Source organism: Armigeres subalbatus, chromosome 2, assembly GCF_024139115.2.
Source record: "Armigeres subalbatus isolate Guangzhou_Male chromosome 2, GZ_Asu_2, whole genome shotgun sequence".
Lineage (NCBI taxonomy): Eukaryota > Metazoa > Arthropoda > Insecta > Diptera > Culicidae > Armigeres > Armigeres subalbatus.
The window spans coordinates 131544195-131564415 of record NC_085140.1 but is presented as its reverse complement, the minus strand read 5'-3'; the positions used below and the strand labels follow the sequence as shown (position 1 = coordinate 131564415).

Genomic DNA, 20221 nt, shown 5'->3' with positions numbered 1-20221 from the left:
GCGTCGTTATCGTGTCCAAAAAGCCAACAATTAGTAAATAAATGTTCGCTTAAGTGAATAAAGTGTTTTAAGTCTTTTTAAAACCTGAACTGCCTGTCGGATACAAGATTGGCGCAGCCGTGCGTTCTAGTGGTAGAAAATAGTGAACAAACAGGTGTAAAGGTTGAGACCAATAAATCCAACCAAAGTGAGTCCGCGATACACAGTGGCTAAGTGCTCAGTGCAAAGCATCTGGTGAAACTCGAGGAGGCAACCAGAGTTGAGGCTCCACCGCCGTTCACATCGTTCACCTACCAGCTAGAAGAATCAGCACCGTGATCCCGCATCACGATTGTAAAGGTGAGTGTTTATTTTCATTTTTTCCTCGCGTGTTCCAAGAGAGCTCAGCATTGAATGATTCATTTATCTCTGCAAGGAAGCGATTCTTAGAGAAGCTTACCTTGCCGGAATTGCAGAAACTTTAGAGAATCTACAATTCCAGGACAGACACGAGTTCTAAGAAGAACGTGTCATCCACAACAAGAATAAACACGAGTTCTAAGAGAACGTGTCATTCAAAAAGAACCCGTTTACCCTGACGCATTTTTATGCCTAAGGAAAAAGCATTGAAAAACGCTAGGCGCAATTTCTTTGCCAACAAAGGCGCTAGCTCATCGGAAGAATCGTTAGCTTCCACCGACTCGGGCGAATATTCGCACATTGCGATCCCAGAAGACGAAATTAACGATTTAATCAGTCTTCCAATCTAACAACAGAAATAACAATGGATCAGATTTCGCACAATTGAACACCTAACCCAGCTTGCTGCACTCAATGCCAGACAAGTAGCACAAGATTCCGAAGTAGATTTACTCAGAACCGCTTCAAGAGTAAACGTCACGAGCGGTAATGACAATGGAATGTTCAACTTTTATCGCGAATTCCCGATCCTATCAAAGGCATCCCTACCTTTGATGGGAATAAAAACGTTACATGCTTGGCTGACCACCACAGAAACAACTTTAACACGTTTACCACTTGATGACAGACGCTGTTTTGAATTTATGTACGCTATCCTTAATAAAATTGAAGGGCGACTAAGGATATTCTTTGCCTTGCAGGCAACCCGTCATCATTGACAAAAACTATTTTGATTGAAGCACTGCGTTAGACAGAGCTTTCAACATACAAGGCACGTTTATGGGCAAATAAACAGACGCACGATATGAGTATCAAGCATTACTATAAAAACAAAGAAATGGTCAAAAACAAACTATTTCTAAGCAAGATCCACTTTTTAACGCCCATTGGAAGCTTTCAAAATTCATAGAACAAGACGCACTAGCCGCATTTATGGAGGTCTTAAGACCCTTACCAAGGATATGCTCCAGGCATCGCCCCAAAGATCTCGAGAATGCATATGCGTTCCTATGCAAATTCCAATCTACAGAAAAAATAGCTGAGGTTCACAGACCCCATAATTCCAACAAAAACTTCAAGATTCAGGATTTGCAGGCAAAGAGAATCCTCATATTCTCGCAAAAACCTAACATACCCCACCGAAAGCCGAACCGATGGAAACTAGGACAACTAGAAGTCGTTTAACTATAAACAACTCGATTCTAAACCAGAGGAAAATCTCCCCAACATCAATTCAGATTCTGAACCAGAAGACGATGTGGACTTAGATACAATTTTCATTTGGTAGATTCATGCAAAACAACTTGAATTATCTCCCATATTTAAAGCTACTCCATCCCTAGAACGAAAAACCACTCAAAATTTTAATTGATACTGGGGCAAATAAAACATAATTGCACCAGATGTAATAGAATGAATTTCAAAAGTATCTGATACACCATTAAAACATTTGTGGATCACATACTATTAATGAAAAGGTAAATTGATCTTTTAATGGCATTTCAAACCATTATCATTTTACATCCTTAAGTTTCATTATTTCTCGACGGTCTAATAGGATCAGAAACCTCGCTAAACTCAACACAATTAAATATGAAAATGAAACTATTAAACTTATGGATAAGCAATTTTCATACTCAAAATTTTATCCTGCAACCCAATTGTATAATCATTGTATATTGTATTCCACAACTAATGGCGACTGGTTCAGACCCACATTCCAGAAGCTAGACAAGAAAATTTTCATACAACCAGGGCTGTACAGGGCAGAAAATAATAAATCCGCCATTAACATAATTCAACTTCCCAACAACCTCCCAAAATACTGAAACTTAATCTAACGGTAAATAATTTCGAAACATTATCACCTATTCCCATTGATAGTCAAACCAAAATTACAGAAGAGGAAATACTCTCCTTCATCAGAACAAAGCACCTCTCTCTACTAGAGAAATGAATTGTTAAAGTTCTTACGCACACCAAGGCGTTTTTACTTAAAAAGATGAGATACTGTCTTCCACCTCTGCCATGAATCACAAAATTATAACCAAAAACTAGATGCCAATTTATCTAAAAGTTACAGATATCCCACCATTTTCGTAAAGATGTCCATGAACAAATTGAAGACATGCTCAAGAACGGTATAATCAGACCTTCAAAAGCCCATATTCATCCCTATTTGGGAAGTCCCTAAAAGACTGGACGCTCTCGGAAAAAGGAAATTACGTGTTGTCATTGATTATAGAAACTCAATGAAAATACGATTGATGATAGATACCCATGCCCCAAATTAAAGATATTTTGATAGATTAGGAAAATCGTTGTATTTTTACAACAATTGACCTAAAGTCTGGTTTCATCAAATTCTATGGATCCAGACACATTATAAAAACCGTTTCTACAGACAATGGACATTTCAATTTACAAGAATGCCTTTGGATTGAAAATGCTTCGCAAATTCCAAAGAGCTATGAACAATATACTTGCAGAGTAATATAGGTACAAAATGCTTTGTCTATCTCGACGATATAATAATCATCGGCTTCAATTTGAAAAACCACCTTGAAAACCTCGAATGTGTTCTAAACGCTTAACAGAATTCAATTTAAAAGTACAACTGACAAATGTGAATTTCTAGAAGAGAGACTGAATTTCTGTCACATTATCTCAAAAGACGGCGTGAAGCAATGCATAACTTCTAGCCACAGACAAAAGTTCCCGATCTTTTTAAACTATAGTCTTAAAGACATGAAGACAAAAAAAAATTGCTTTAAACTCGATACAGTTCAGTTGATTTAATTTTTTTCACGTCGGTGGATGATTTACAAATATGTATTTAAGGAGCCAATGCCCACGGAGCGTTTTATACGTGTGCATTACTCCATTTGATACTGTGTAGTGTGAACCTTGCGTCGACGAAGCTGCCACGCCTCTTGAAAAAAATGCTACGTGGACATCAACCCAAAATAATTCAGAAACGCTTTAAATGAATTGTAATGTTTTGAGAAAATCAAATGATTTAAAAATATGTGATTAAGCAAAATTTGTAATTGATTTACTTATTTCAATGTTTCGTGATAAACTTATTATTATTTATATAAATATTTTTATATAATTTTTATTTATTTTCTGCCGAAAATGTTGAGTTCGTTTGAATATAATTTTAGTGCTCTTTAGAAAATCAATGAAAACAGGGACATATTGTGGATTTTTTTAGTTACGTCAGGACAGTACAATATGGCCTAAAAACGGTACTGTCCCGTTAAATACGGTACGTATGGTCAGCCTATATCTACAGTTAAAGCATGTGAAAAATATTTCTGTTTTGAATCATCTATTCGTTATAAGTAATTGGCCATATTTGAACACGATACAATGGTTTCCAAAATCTAAATGTAGGTACTACCGATAATCAACATCAAAACCCGTAATCGTTTAAAAACGAACAAATACTCAGATATGGTTTGTATGAATCATCAAGGAACATATTTTGTGTACGCTTCACACTTGATTGAAAAGTTTTTCATACATGACTTACATTGTCGACACTGGATAATATCCCCCAGTAATTGGGAATCTATTTAGGGTTGTAAATTCTATTAAGGGTAATAATTTGTAGATTTGATTCATAAGAAATTACTGGCCACTTCAAGTTGGAAGTGGTACTCCCAATGGATGAGGAAGAATTATGGCATTGACGATATTGCACAACATTGCACGTGAGTGAACAGGGGCTTGGGGCTGTCGACTAACATCAATTGCAGAAGAACTCGAAGGGCAGTACCGGGATTCATGGAGAACGCTCCACCAGGGACAGAATGTTTACCTTACGCCAGATATTTAAAGCAATGCCGCGAATACAACGTGCCCGTGCGTAATCTATTACCATCAAGTTCAAAGCCATATAATACAATCGATCAGGTCAAGTTTTGGAAACTTATGCACGAATACAGAATTTCGGATAAACTACATCAGACTAAAAAAGAAGAAAATGAGTAGATCCAAATCCAGCCATCAACCGTTGAAGACGAAGTACTGATAGGAAGAGTCTCAAGAGAGTTAATGTACTTTAGACTCCGCAAGATCAAATAGAAGATGGACTGTTTCCAGAAATTGTAAGCACACACTAACAAGTAGTCGTGAGAAATGAACTGCATATAATGTTGCTCAGAGCGTTAATGAATAAAGCTTCCAATAAATGATTGAATTTGTTATGATTGCATCATTCAACTAATGATTAATGATTAATAATGTGATTTATTAGTTTTGACAATGATTAATGATTATGATTCTTGCTGATTAAATTAATTGCTGACCAATGATTAACGATAATGATTAATGAATAAAACGTTTGGAGTGTGTTAACGATTTACCAATGCGTGATTAAATGTTGACACAATATGTATATGATTAATGATTAACGATCGATATGATTAATGATTAATGATTGTGAATAATCCAAATTAAATGGTTTGCACTTAAGTGATCAAAAGCAAAGTAACCTTTCTTCCAAATAGGGTATATAAAATTATATATGTGCATTGCGATTAAAGATTAATGAATAAAAAGCGATGTATGCAATGATTGAAATTATTAATTGATAGATCGCTCAAAACAATTGCGTTATGATTCGTGATTAAAACTTAAATACAAATTTCTATGATTAACGATTTGGCGATTGTTGGACAAATCATGTTTTATGTATGATTGATTAATGAATAATGATTAAATAACCATTATTCATTAATGTGAATAAATCTATGATTAATCACTAATGCTCTATTTGTATGCAATTGAGATGCATCTTATAGACAACATCCATTTAATGAACTTATTTGCAATTTTATCAAATATTTTGAATTAATTTTATAAATATTTATTTCTATTTTTAGGTCAAAAATTCTGTTTGCACTAATTGGCCATTATTTAAAACGCCTTTTCTTGAAAAAATAACCTAGGAAGTAACGTGTATCCTTATTCAAATAGAGTCAAATTTGCATTGCAGGTTTATAAGCTCTATGAGAAAGTAGACAAAATAAAAACTATACGTAACCAAAATATGTTAAAACTTGAAAAAAATGCGAAATTTAAAAAAGTTTGCAGGAAATATTGACCTGGAGACAGTCTATACGCCGCCGTACCAAACTATGTTCAAAACGCTCATTAATCTAGTAGTTCTCTACGGACACCGAGACACGTAGGCAGATGTTCGGTTCTCGAAAGCGATCTGAAGGGCACAAGAAGCCGAGGTGCACAGCGAGCAATCCCTGCTAAAATCCTAAAGAAAAAGAATAAGGCTCTCACTTACCATCTCTGTATACCTAACCACCGATATATAGCATACCGCGAGGGCCTGCAAGCCGCCATGATAAGAGAACTGATTCGGGGGCTATATCGCACTTGATAAATTTCTTTTAAGCTCCAAATGTGCACAGTAAAAAATATAGGGAGTGAGTGCTAGTAATGTGGACCCCTTAACTTTGACAGGAAACTTACTTCAATCAACTAACTAGAGTAATGGAACTCATGACAAATTGCCATTCTACAGCACTAGATGACAAACGACAGGTATCAGCATCGCGCGTTTCATTACATAACACATGGTAAAACATTCATTTGCTACTAAAATGTGAATTTTAAAATTATGTAATATATGCACTACTTTGAAATCAAATCAATATCAGCCATAGCACAGGCTCGTCGCATTCAAAGATCACCATTTCCATTTTGACGTACTGTGTTTTTGAATATAAATAACAAAATAAAAAAAATACGAATTACCCCAGCTCAGGTTTAGAATAACATACCTTTGCACTTGAAAGTCAACCGTCTTACCATGACTCCATCTCACACTTCAGAAATACCTCTTGAAATAAAGCAGAACAGATGAAGAACTGTCATCTATTTTAGAACAGCACCAATATCCTCCTCTTAAATCAATAGCCTTGAACCTGTAGATTCAATAGCCTGCTTCAATTCTAGATGGAGACATTATTGATGGTTGCTGATCCAGAATAACAGTGCTAATCATATCAGCAACATCCAGTGAGTAGTACTTTGATCAACAGTGTTGATGTTATGGAATTGTCTGCATTCAACACACTTGAAAGATTGTGATCAAAGGAATATAATTTTCAATAATAGTGATTTTGAGATTGATCATTCAATAGATTGGAACAGTTAAATTGTGTGCGTGATTGATTTTTTACTGTGTAGGGAGCGCACTCAAGGTGCTAGACTTTACTGGAGTGTATGAAGATCAACGCTGCGTGTCACTGGATTCTCTCTTTCTCTCCCTACTGTTGAAATTTCTACAGCAGGGAGAGAAAAGACAACATAATAAAGTGATTCGGAAGTTCAGTTTTACCTCCTCATTTATCGTTTTGTTTCGTTTTTGCATTTCATCTCTTGAATAACAGGGCTTGGTAGTCATGTGGCTACTAGCTTCTGCCTCATACGCAGGAGGTCAATGGGTTTCAATTCCGTTATTCACTCCTCCTACTTTGTATCTTTCTCTATATTTCTCATGTACTGGCAATCACTAGAACTGGAAATGAACTTCAAACCGTTTCCATTGCTATTCCTATACGTTCAACAGGTATTCTAACATTAATCTGCTAAATTGAAGCTGAACTATAGAGCTCGTTTCTACATCCAATTAGAGAATTCCGTCAGTTGCTTTCTCCTATCTATCACATTGGCAGCTCGTTAACCAAGACGGACCTCTGCCTCTCAGACATAACTCAAAAATTCCAAAATAAATTCCGTAAGATCTAAGTAGCAAGCGCAGAAGGTATATTCGCCTTGCAGTGGGCGAGTGAGTTATATCAGCCATTTCCTCCCCACTTCCCTACATTGACTTGTATTCTGACATGGCAGGCGCCAGTGCTGACCCTAACAAATGAGATCACCAGTACTTGTACATTGAAGATGTGTGCTAGTCCCAATCAAACATCTATTTGCTTCCTGACTAACAAAGAACGAGCTGATCTGGTCATGGGTAGCAACTACGAAACGATCAATCAAGCTCAAGCATAAGCTCAAGCTCGTTTTTGCATTCATCTCTTAGACTAAATGTTCCGACTGTAACACTACATCCTTAGTTACTATGTTAGTTTTGATTATTATTAATACATTTCAATTGCCTCATCAGTTAGAATTTTCCTCTGGTTGAATTGATTGAACCATGTAGGAATTGTGTTTTCTAATCCCTTTTGCTCGTTATTCGTTATCCATTCAAGGTGGTTTCTGCAAACCCTGACGGCGAGCAATGTGGATCGATCAGGCGGGGAAACAATTTGCGGAACTTTCGTAAACTCCCATAGCAGATAAGGCTGCATGAAGACGTCTTTTATTTACTGCAGATACATTAGTCTCTCCTTAGCCGTGCGGTAAAGACACTTTTACGGCTACCAACCTAGAACCGTGCTGAGGGTGGCTGGGGTTCCATTCCAGGTGCCGGTCTAGAGCGAATACCCTGGATTGGAGACTCTCGACTTCCTGGGTATAAAAGGTATCATCGATGCTGGCCTCATGATATACAGATGCAAAAATGGTAACCTGACTTGAAAATCCTCGCCAGTTAATAGCATGTGGAAGTGCTTAATGAACGCTAAAGCTGCTGGTGGCTCTGTCCCAGTGTGGGATGTAATGCCAATAAGAAGAAGAAAGAAGACTTTAGTTTGGAATGTATCAAACCACGTTAGATCAAACAGCTCTCTTCTTTTCTTTAGTTACGGTGAAGATGGGCGTGGCCAGAAGGTAATCCTCATGCATTTGCTTTGAAACTTTTGCATTCGATTATTATTTGTTATTTTCGTCAACCGACATAGACTAGTACAAATACATATACATGTTTTTTCTTTCGTAATATATAATAGATTATGAAATACCAATAAAAACATAAAAAAAATACATACTGTTTTTTTGCTAAAGTTAATTTGAAATTTATGAATTTAAATTGTTGAATTTCTTATGTTTGTTTTTGAAAAAATTTGCTCAATCGTCTCAATACCATGCCACTTAAGTTTGGGATTGGAATTAAGAATCATTTAGGGGGCATGAGGGACTATGTCAAAAGACGTGACGATCCCTCCCCAGGCCATCTGCAGGTGTGGGGGCTTGCCTGGAATGTGGTGGGGTTTGACAGTGGGCCCATTAAATTATTATAAACAGCTGCATGTATCCACTGCCAAGTAGGAGCCCCACTAAAGCGGCCGTGTGCCACTCAACACTTGCTACAAGCCCTATTGGGCCCTCCGACGAGACGGGAGGTTTGCAATTAATAAGCCGCCCAGAGAAGCCAATAGTTACGAACAATATAAGAGATAATGTGACTAAATAATATCGGCAAAGACCTGGAGCGACAGATGAGAGGATCACGATTGGAAGCTTGGAACATGGAACTGCAAGTCCCGCTTCAGGTTTTCGCAGGTTGCGATGGATGATCTACGATGAATTACATCCCCACCAACTTCGACCTTGTGCAGCGCTACCCAGGAGATTTACTGGATAAGGACAGAAAGTGTGGAAAAGTGGGCGTCGAGCGGCTACATTTCTACTGCATGTGCCACCACCAACGAGCTGGGAACCGGCTCCATAGGTGCTAATTAGATGCACCATTGTGTGATTGGGTGGCAGCCAATCAACGCGCCAGGATGTGACGAGACTGAGGATTAAAGGCCGTTTCTTCAACTATGGCATCATCAGCATGCACTGCCCACTTTTGAAGGAGATCCGACGACGAGAAAGAAGCGTTCTACGCACTGGCCGAACAGACATACGATGGATGCCCACTGCGGAACGTTAAAATCGTGCATCAGTGACGCGAACTGCACTGAGTGAGAGGGAGGAAATGTATAGACCGGTCATCGGACCGGATAGTCTGCTACCGGTATCGAATGACAACGGCCAGCTAACCGCAAACTTCGCAGCCTCCGCGGAGATGATGGTCAGAAGCACCTTCTTTCCCCGCAAAAAATATCCACAGAGGCCACATGGAGATCACCTAACCAAGAAACCAAATCCGACCACGTTCACAATCGACGGTAAATTCTTCTCGACCACTACATCATTTGCACATCGTTTGCAGTAGCCGTACGCTCAGGGAAACTCTCGGCGGTGTACAACACGCGTCGAAGTCGGACGCCATGACTTAACATTGAGCGGCTACAAGATGGTAAAACTAGCCCCGAATACGCGCAGCAGCTGAAAGTAGCACTCCCAACGGAAGAGCAGCTGGGCGTAAGCGTCTCTTGAAGATGGCTGGAGAGATAATTCGATTCGCCATTGGTAGCACCGCAACCGCTGCACTTGGCACGGTGCCCCGGATGGAAAACGACTGGTATGACGGCGAATGTGAGCAGTTGATAGAGAAAAGAATGCAGCATGGGCGAAGATTGCCGCTTACCTTTTGGCGAAGACGGAACGAGGGCACGATATAAACAGGCGCGGAACAGACCAAAACAATTTTCCGGAAGAAGAAGCGCCAGCAGAAAGGATCCAGACCGTGAAGAGACGAAGCAACTGTACCGTGCTAATAACACGAGAAAGTTCCATGAGAAGTTGAAGACCGTTCACGTAAAGGGCCACGTGCTGCAACCTGATATGTGCCAGGACGCAAACGGGAACCTTCTTTGAACAGGCGTGAGGTGATCCAGAGGTGGCGGCAGCTTTCTGAAGAACACCTGAATGCCGGAGGGCAGACGAAGAGATGGCGGTGTGGTGATGGACCTAGGAAGGCGCGCACAGGTTATGAATTCCTGCAAGCTTGGATCTTAGGAAATCCAGGAGGAGGGTTGACCAACTTCTGGAGCGCTATTTAAACACGGTGGTGATGCACCTACTAGGCGCTGCACTGGTTCGCTTACCAAGATTTGGGAGGAGGAAGTTTTTGCCCGCAGGAGTGGATTAGGTGTACGTCTGTCCCATCTACAAAGGGCGTAAAGCTGAATTCTTAGCCTTTACCACGTAATCACGTGTGCTGGATGCCGTAGACTGCGTGGTTGACGACATGCTTAAGCCATGGATGAGCAAATGGAAGATTCTTATATACCGCACGGAGGCCATTTCGGCCTTGGTCTGAATATAAAAAATGTTATAGAAATTTCAGAAGAGAAAGCGTTAATAACACTAGTTATTGTCCCAATCTACGAATCACACCGCGAAAATGTTAATGCCAAAGATATATTTAATTACATATATTTTCCCAAATGTTGAAATTGGTAGATTTTGAATTTAAATCCAGTAAAACATTGAAAGTCATAAGTCATGCATTACACACTAGAAGTTTATCCGCCTAGAACTGCCTCACGAAGTTTCTTAGGACTATCTCCCCACATGATATGTTAATTGAGAGCATACTGTTTTTTACGTACTGCAAGCTTGAACGTTGTTCAACAAATCAGCTCTCGCCTTATGTATCAGATGGATTAAAGATTTACGCTTCCCATTTATTTCGTCGTCGTCATATGGATTCTCTTTGCAAATTTAGATTTCTGCCTTTTGCAGAACTTATACCACTTTCACTTAACCACATTTTTAATGGCCCATTTTATCAAACACATCTGTGAGATGTAAACGCAATAAAAAATATACGATTAAGCTCTTTTGTTCAAAAGCCTCTCAAATGAACAGAAAGAAAACGTCCTCGAAATATAAATGTGAGCAGCAACGAAATTAGTATCATGTGAGAACATGATACAAAACTGTGGTTGTGGTTTTCTCCTTATAATAAAAAGCATTCCGAATTGTATTTACACAATTTTTTCAAAGCTGTCTTTCCTGACCTCATTGAAAACATCGACTGTTTTTTGTTTTGTGTGAATCAGCAGTTGAACATTCTATAGTGTGTTGGCATCAAAGACATTTCCTTAAAGAAAAGGTTTGAACTTCAAATGGCTACCAGGAAATTTAGTCATTTTAATAACCGTCATGCAGAAACTTTTTACTCCACATCTATGACACATTGTGTAACAAGAAAACTTTTGATAAGAAGAATTATTTGGAAGCTTTTGGTGGAATGTCTTCACTTGGCCTAAGACGAGTTTATATAGCCATTGAGATTTACCCACTTAATTCTTCATCTTGAGCAGAATGCATTACGTATTTCGACCTCAACAGTAAAGGCCGTCTTGGTATACTCGTACGAGTTTTCAATTATAGTCAGCAGTGGAATCATGGTAAACTAATTAAGATGATGAAATCAATCAATATAAACGTCTTAAGACTAAATGTTTCTTTATGCTGGGTCCAATACCTGTAACGTATATGTACGACCAAGCAAACATTCTTCCACATATAGCCATCGTTAAGGGAGAAAGCATATTGAATCCGCACATCTCCCTGAATACTGCGAATTGTTTTCATCAAGGGAGCTAACGAAGTGACATTCTTTCATCATCGTACAGAATCATTTCGTGTCTGGCTCAGTACTCATCAGGGCCAGCCCTCAATGAATGAATACAACGGCCCAGCCGTAATAGTCATTGTTCGATTCACCCCTACGAGCGAAAAAAAAAAAGAACGGCTTCAATTCAGGGACGCCGAGGAAAACTTCCACTTGAACTAATGTTTTTCTTTTCTATCTCTATTGCCTTGGTGATGGTCTTGTTTGCATTTATATACCTTGCTGTATACCGTTCCTCCTAGACGTCAGGTTTCAATTTATGCTTCTGCCATTATTCATCCCTTCGTTTGCAGATAACCACTGGAAAACCTGCAGGCCAGTATCTCCCCGCCCTGGCAGCTCACTGGGACAGCTTCATCCCCGGAAGCTACTCGACCACAACTCAGGAAGTTCAATATTTGCAAGCCACCAATGTTACCACCGTTGCTTGAGAACGATCCGTCAGTCCTAGCTTCCAAACGGTGAGTACGTAAGAACTATGTGGGAGTCGCATTTTTATGCGATGATGTGTCATGAGTATTGACTATAGTTACACTGACTATAGAGCACACGGTAGGGAAAAAAATGCGTCCAGCTCATAAATACGCTGCCCTTAAGAATATGATATCAACAAATCATCTAAATGTTAGTACACGTGGTTTAGATACGAAAGAAATATCCCACACACCATCAGCGTAAACTGCATCTCACTTGAACTCGACCACACTCGTACTGCAACGTTCTGCATAGTTATATTCAAATGAATTTCTGCTCTTATTTCTTGATTCGTTACACCTCTAGCCTAGTAGCAGTTATTTTTTCGGTTGCTGCGCTGAGTTCACCCACCTGCGTCCTCCCAGCAGAACAAAGGTATATAAGCTGGCAAAGTACGAATACACAAAACAGTAGCACCTCTGGCGATGGCGGCTGCAAGTGGAGGCACCCACGGCAAAAGAGCACAGAGGGGGTCAGTGAAGTAGTACTCAGCGCAACGATTAATCAACTCGACACTTTAACGAACGATCTGGAACGAGAACAGGATTCGTCGTTTAGATCGAAGTAAGTTTTAACGATGGTTATTCTTCCGGAAAAAAGTAACATCATCCTCGTCCTGGAACAACCACAAACACTACTCCATTAACTTCCAAAACATACAGAAACTAAGTCCGCGTGACGTGACGGTGAGACGTTGTTGTTTCTTTCTCTTGTCATTCGACCGGATGATTAATCCTCGGTGCTAGGGAAGGATGGTTTTCAGAAAGAGTGGTACAATGTCATCACAGGTTCTAAATTTGGCCCCACGCTGTGCTGCGCGTGGTACACCTACAGTCTGTAAGCAAGAACCAACATACGGGGTAGAGCACCAACAACGTTGTGCAATTCATTGCACAGCAAAAGTCGTGGAAATAAGAGTAAAAACGCTAACTTGATGTTTGCTTTCTAACGGACGCCAGGTTGGATGATTCATCGGTGCAAAAGGGATATAGGTACCTAGAAATTAACCCTAGAACGCCATGATTTTAAAATTGGGTAGAACTGTTAGCAGTGATAAAGTGGGGCTGCTATTCAGGTTCTTCATCTCATTTTATATCGAAAACAAAGGAGACCAGAAACAGATGAGTTCGTTTTTCAATTAAGAGTTTTTCAGCATTATTTTCACGTTGGGGAACAAGCCGACCAAGAATCAAACATGTTTCAAGCTTGCATGTGCATGTGTGGCCGTGAAATGATGAAAAGGCGGCAAAATAAAATTTAAAATAAAATGTCAGTCTGTTATTTTAAAAGAACATATCTCTTTTCAGAAATTTGTTTAGGAGTTCAAAATCTGTTTTTCTCCAATTTCTTATTAACTTCCTATGAAAAATGTTTCTGTTTCTAGAATAAACTTTTTGGAGGAGGAATTCCTGGAGGAACTCAGGAAGAACTTCCGGAGGAACTCCTGGAGGAACTTCCGGAGGAACTCCTGGAAGGAACTTCAGGAGGAATTTCTGGAGGGAACTTCCGGAGGAATTCCTGGAAGAACTTCCGGAGGAATTCCTGGAGAGAACTTCGGAGGAATTCCTGGAAGGAACTTCGGAGAATTCCTGGAGGAACTCGGAGGAATTCCTGGGAGGAACACCGGAGGAATTCCTGGAGGGAACTTCCGGAGGAATTCCTGGAAGAACTCGGAGGAATTCCTGGAGGAGAACTTCCAGGAGGAATTCAGGAGAGGAACTTCCGGAGGAATTCCTGGAAGAACTTTGGAGGAATTCCTGGAGGAACTTCAGGAGGAATTCCTGAAAGAACTTCCGGAGGAATTCCTGGAGGGAACTTCGGAGGAATTCCTGCCGGAGGAACTTCGGAGAATTCCTGGAGGAACTTCCGGAGGAATTCCTGGAAGGAACTTCCGGAGGAGTTCCTGGAAGGAACTTCCGGAGGAATTCCTGGAAGAGGAACCTCGGAGGAATTCCTGGAGGAACTCCGGAGGAGGAATTCCTGGAGGGAACTTCCGGAGGAATTCCTGGAGGAACTTCAGGAGGAATTCCTGGAGGAACTTCCGGAGAGAATTCCTGGAGGAACTTCGGAGGAATTCCTGGAGGAACTTCGGAGGAATTCCTGGAGGAACCGGAGGAATTCAGAGGAACTTCCGGAGGGAATTCCTGGAGGAACTTCTGGAGGAATTCCGGGAGGAACTTCCTGAGGAATTCCTGGAAGAAATTCCTGGAAGGAACTTCTAGGAATTCCTGAAGGAACTTCCAGAGGAAATCCTGGAGAGAGGAACTTCCGGAGAAGTCACTGCAGGAACTTCCGGAGGAAATTCCTGGAAGGAACTTTCGGAGGAACTTCTGGAAGGAACTTCCGGAGGAATTCCTGGAGGAACTTGCGGCGGAATTCCTGGAGGAACTTCCCGGAGGAATTCCTGGAAGAACTTGCGGAGGCATTCCTGGAGGAACTTCCGGAAGAATTCCTGGAGGAACTTCGGAGGAGGAATCCCTGGAGGAACTTCCGGAGGAGGAATCCCTGGAGGAACATAGGAGGAACTATTAAGAAGATTATTGCTGAACTTTGGTGGAATGTCTTCACTTGTCATAAGACAAGTTTGTACAATCCATTAGATTTCCACCACTTAAATGTATCTTGACAGATACGTATTTCGACCTCAATAGTAGAATGATATCTTAATTGTACTCGTACTTGACTCGATTTCCGGAATAATTTCTAGAAGAAGTTCGGAGGAGAGATTCTGGAAATGATAACTTTCGAAGAATTCCTGGATGAACATTCAGAGGAATTCATGGAAGAACATCCGGAAGAATTCTTGGAAGAACATCTACAGGTATATTAAGGATCCGAGTTAAATTCTTTGAAAGATGAACATAACTTTTGATAAAAAAAAAACCAGATTAATCTACCTAGCGTTGGTGGGTGCCTTTCTCGCATTTAGTTGAGACTTCAACCTTTATATAGGAGTTTTATATGATCCGATCTTCCATTTTCTTCACTTAACTTTTAAACGCAATGACTGATCGTTATAAAAACTCAATAATAGTGATCAACAGAGCTTTTGTCCCTATCGAATGAAACTTATTTGAGAAAATCAGTTAAGGATTACTACACGAAAAGTTGTCCTAACATGTTTTTTATAGCACGTGCACTTTACACATACACACACACATACATACATACATACACGGACAGACAGACGTGTATTTCAATAAATCAGAGCTGAGTAGATTAGTATATAATACTATGGGTCTCAGAGGCTTCTATGAAAAGAAAGTTCGTTTCAGGTGAAAGGACCTAGCCTTTCGGTTCAACTTAGTTGTACGAGAAAGGCAAAAATAAGATTAATCCACCTTACGTTGTGGTAGATTGCCTTTCTCGTATTTAGATTAAGACACCAACCTTATATGGGGTTTTATATCATCCGATGTTCCATTTCTTCATATCTTTTAAACGCAACTGACCGATCATTATAAAATACAATGTTAGTGATCAATAGGTTTTGTCCCCTGTCGGATGAAGTAAGAGCTTGTTGCGAGAAAAATTGGTTAAGGATTTCTATACGAAAAGTTGTCTAATGATTTTTTATAGCTTTTTGTGCACACACATACACACATACATACACACGGACAGACAGACATGTGCTCAGCTAGTCAGGCTGAGTCGATTGATATACATATAATAATACTATGGGTCTCAGAGGCTTCTATAGAAAGTTCGATTTTGGAGTGAAATGATAGCCCTTTCAGGTACAACTTGGTTGTACGAGAAGGCAAAACCTTCACCTATGAGATTTTGGACACAATGCACAATATGTGTTATGCTTTCCATCGATACATTAATATTCAAAGAATCAGTGGTTTGCAAACCTAGCGGAAAAATAGTTTTCAAAAAGAAATCCAAGATGGCGGCTGAATCCAGATCAATATGGCTGCTTCTGTTTCCTATTAGTTACAAATTGAGGATACACACTCTTCCTTTTCTCAACGATATGCTGATTTCTAAAGATCGGTTGAGAAATGTTGAATTATGACAGTTTGGTGATTCAAGAATTGACGAAAATCGAGGGGTTTCATAAACGTAGAATTTCGATGTATAATGGGTGTCCCCAAAAGAATTGGACCAGAAGTCCTGGGATTTTAGAACTCAACCTTCAAATGAAAGCAAGAGTAAAAAACAAAGAAAAATTGTTCTACGACAACTCTGGGGAAATGACGTTTAGAAATTGGCCCCGACAACGTTTTATGAAAAAAGTGCATTTTTATGAAGTACTTCATCGAAAATACCGGTATATCGGAAAGAAATTCGATGAAACCCCATCCATTTATATATTTTTACACATTTAACTTAGGGTCTATACTTTATGGTAAAACTTTGATTCCACCGCATGTTTTCAGGTCTATATATATTTTCACTGATGCTTTAAATGACCAAAAATGATGAATTTTTCTTAATATTTTTTATTAATGCATCAAGGCAGGGTATCCATCATTAATACTTTCAAAACTAGATAGCCCCACACAAGAAGAAGATGAAATTTTATAACGAATATTTTGCTAAAATAGCAACCTTCTATCTCTATCCGTTTAAAGTTATTCACGATTTACTGCAGCTTGGAAAAAAGACTTTTTGAAATTTCGGATCATAATACCTGGATCATGTTTAAAGTAAAAACGCCCTACTTTTCCATACCAACCAAATAGGCGCTTTAATAAGCAATATAGTATTCATACGAGTTGCATACAAATTGATTTTAATACTTATTTGAGTGTTATAATGGAAACCCAACGATGGACCAGCCCAGTAACAAGACTGACTACAAATTGTTCCAGTTAGTCTGGGTGGAGTGCTCAAATAGATTGATTCGAATATGGTTTTCAAAACTTACCCATAGGTGAGGTTCAGTTTTCGTGTCATTTGGTTTGTGCGAGAGCTGTGCAATGTTTCTCGATAACATGGAAGTTAGTTGTTCGCCTGACCATCTTGATTTTTGCAGAGAACGATCATATGAAGGCAAATCCAACTAGATCATTTTGATATCGATTTGTCATATTTTACGCCATATTGAGGCTCATTGACTACGCCATTGCAAAATAGTGTATGTATGCAACTAATTTGCAAAAGCTCGATTTTATCAGCACTCGTAGTATTTATCTCATTCAAGCAAGCCTCGTTGGATAAACTGTACAACCATGCTGATTAAATCATCTTTTACAACTGATTACACTGAAGATTACTATTATCATTATTATTTTATAATGCATATTGAAATATTTGGCATCTACCATCTACGGAATCTCTGGAAATAGGGAACAATCTACACTAATTACGAACTATTTTTGCCTACCAATACTGAATACAATGATAAATTGATTGCATCGATAAATCAGGGACCAAAATGATCCAGCCGGATTAACTTCACATGATCGTGCTGGTTAAAAAATCAAGTTGGTCAGAACACAATTAATTTCCATGTTATCGTGAAACATTTTTCAGCAAACCATGTCACGAAAGCTAGAACCTACCTATGGGTGGATTTGAAACCATATTCATCAATCTGTTTGAGCACTCACGAGACTAACGCTGAACAATTTGTAGTCAGTCATGCTTACTGCTGGTCCATCACGTTGGGTTTCCGATTTATAACACTCAAATAAATATTAAAATCAATTTTATGCAACTCATATAGAATACTATATTGGTTATTAAAGCGCTCATTGGTTTGGTATGGAAAAGTATGAGCGTTTCTTTAGCTTAAACTTATGATCCAGGTATTATGATCCGAAATTTCAAAAAGTCTTTTCCAAACTGCAGTAAATCGTGAATAACTTAAACAGATAGAGATAGGAGTTGCTAATTTAGCAAAATATTTGTTATAAAATTCCCCACCTTTCTATGTATATCTAGTTTCGAAAGCAATGCGATGGATACCCGTTTTGGTATGCATGTAAAAAATATTAAGAAAAATTCATCATTTTTGGGCATTTTAAAGCATCAGTGAAAAATATATAGAAGCTAAAACATACGGTATGAAAGTTTTACCATAAAGTGCCACCCTAAGTTGATACAAAAATATAAAATGGATGGGTTTCATCAATTTCTTTCCGATATGCAGGTATTTTCGATGTTACCTATAAAAATGCACTTTTCCTTAAAACGCGTCAGACCACCTAAACGTCATTTCCCAGAGTTGTCAGTAGAACAGGTACCTTTTGTTACCCTAAACTTTCATTTGAAGGTTTAGGCATTTTAAAATTCCAGAGACTTGGTCCAATTTGACACACCCTGATGTATAACTATCGAGGGTCTATCTCTTTCGGAAGGAATTTAACTCTGATCCTTAATATACTCCTTAAAGCTTTCGAATTAACATAAATTGCAGGATTTTTAAGAACCTCGTGCAAATAGTGGCTGGTCTCAGCGAGAATTTTCCCTGTTGATTTAACATCTACAAATATTACTTTTTTATTCCATTGCACTTATTTTTTATTATATAATTTTCTTATTGCAGGTCAACAGAAGTCTACACCGAGTTGATTCAGGATGAAGTGGAGAGACTTTGATTGACATTATCATCTCTATTCAGAAATCTAACATTTGCTGTTTCACCTTTTAGTGAACCTATGCACCAAAAATCATCAAAACCACAACCACCATACTCATCGTCCGGTGGCAAACGGCCTGTTTCCCGTGGAGCTGGTTTTCGACTCTCCGGGCAGCTATGAAATCCGTCAATCAAGGTCCCGCCAGCGAAGCCCAACGTACGAGAATGCTTCGACCGCGGTGAAAATCTTCCTACAGCTCGAACAGCAGCGGTATCTGCGGAGGCATCAATCGATCCCGCACAGTAACTCCCGTCCGATCGAACAGTATTACACCGAAGCGAGAACCGTTTCACCAAACTCGGACATTGCTCCACAGAAACGTCCGCAACAGAACGGTCGAGTGTGGACACAGCTCCATTGCCTCCAAGGCGTTGGCCAATATTCCTCTATCGGAAGGCATCCTACCGCAGCCGAATACGAAGGTGACCACCACTGTTGTGTTACGCATTATTTTGTGTTGTTTTTCGAACTGATATGACGAGAATTATGGGTTTTAGGTACGCACCTATACATACGAACTTCCTCTGACAACGAGCGGAATCAGACTTTATCCTATCGCAATGACGAGATCGCTTACACACCAAACTTCTAACGCACCCGAAGCTGCATATCCAGGGAAAGAAATTTGTCTCAACTCATCATGTGAATCCCAGCTCCAAAACCATTCTGGTCCAAGAACAGAAACAATCAACACATCCAACAACGTCCAAAGAGTATCCCGGTACCCACCATTCTTGATCATCAGCTCACGCCTCTAACACGGCTAAAACAATTTACTACACAAAAAGGATCACCAAGCACTCCACTACCAGCTACTATCGGGCATCCATCGGACCGGACCACATCAACTAACTTCCAAAGCGATCGCACCACCCCAGCAGCGGAACAACCTTCGTACCCGCCAGGACCGAACACCTACGTGTCATCGCGAAGAACGCACCAACACTTCAAACAATCGCTACGGATCCCCCGTCCCGTACAGCGACTATCGGATCCGCACGGATTACCTATCCAAAGGGAACCGCCCCATCCACATCCAATCCCTACCACGGTTACGTACAAAAGTACAAGCTCGACCACGACCAATGCCACCAGGAACATTTATCCCACCGCCGGAGGAAGCAGGAGCCATACTGCTGCAGCCATTTCCCAACCGACATGGTATCCCCCAGAACGAAATCGATGGGAATTCCCTCCAGAGAACGAGTCCGAAGATTTGATGGCATACACTTGGGGAGGTGGGATTTGTTTATGCCACAGCAGTTTTAGGAAAGATTGTTTCCAGAGTGGTCTGACTTATTAAAGGAGTTAATTTAGAAGTTGAAAGGTCCCGCTGCATTTAAAAATT

General features: G+C 39.7%; 1 pseudogene; it reads left to right on the top strand.

Annotated features, from left to right (window-relative positions):
* The window catches only part of LOC134209248 (uncharacterized), a 38576-nt pseudogene that overhangs the window by 10281 nt on the left and 8074 nt on the right, over positions 1-20221 (top strand).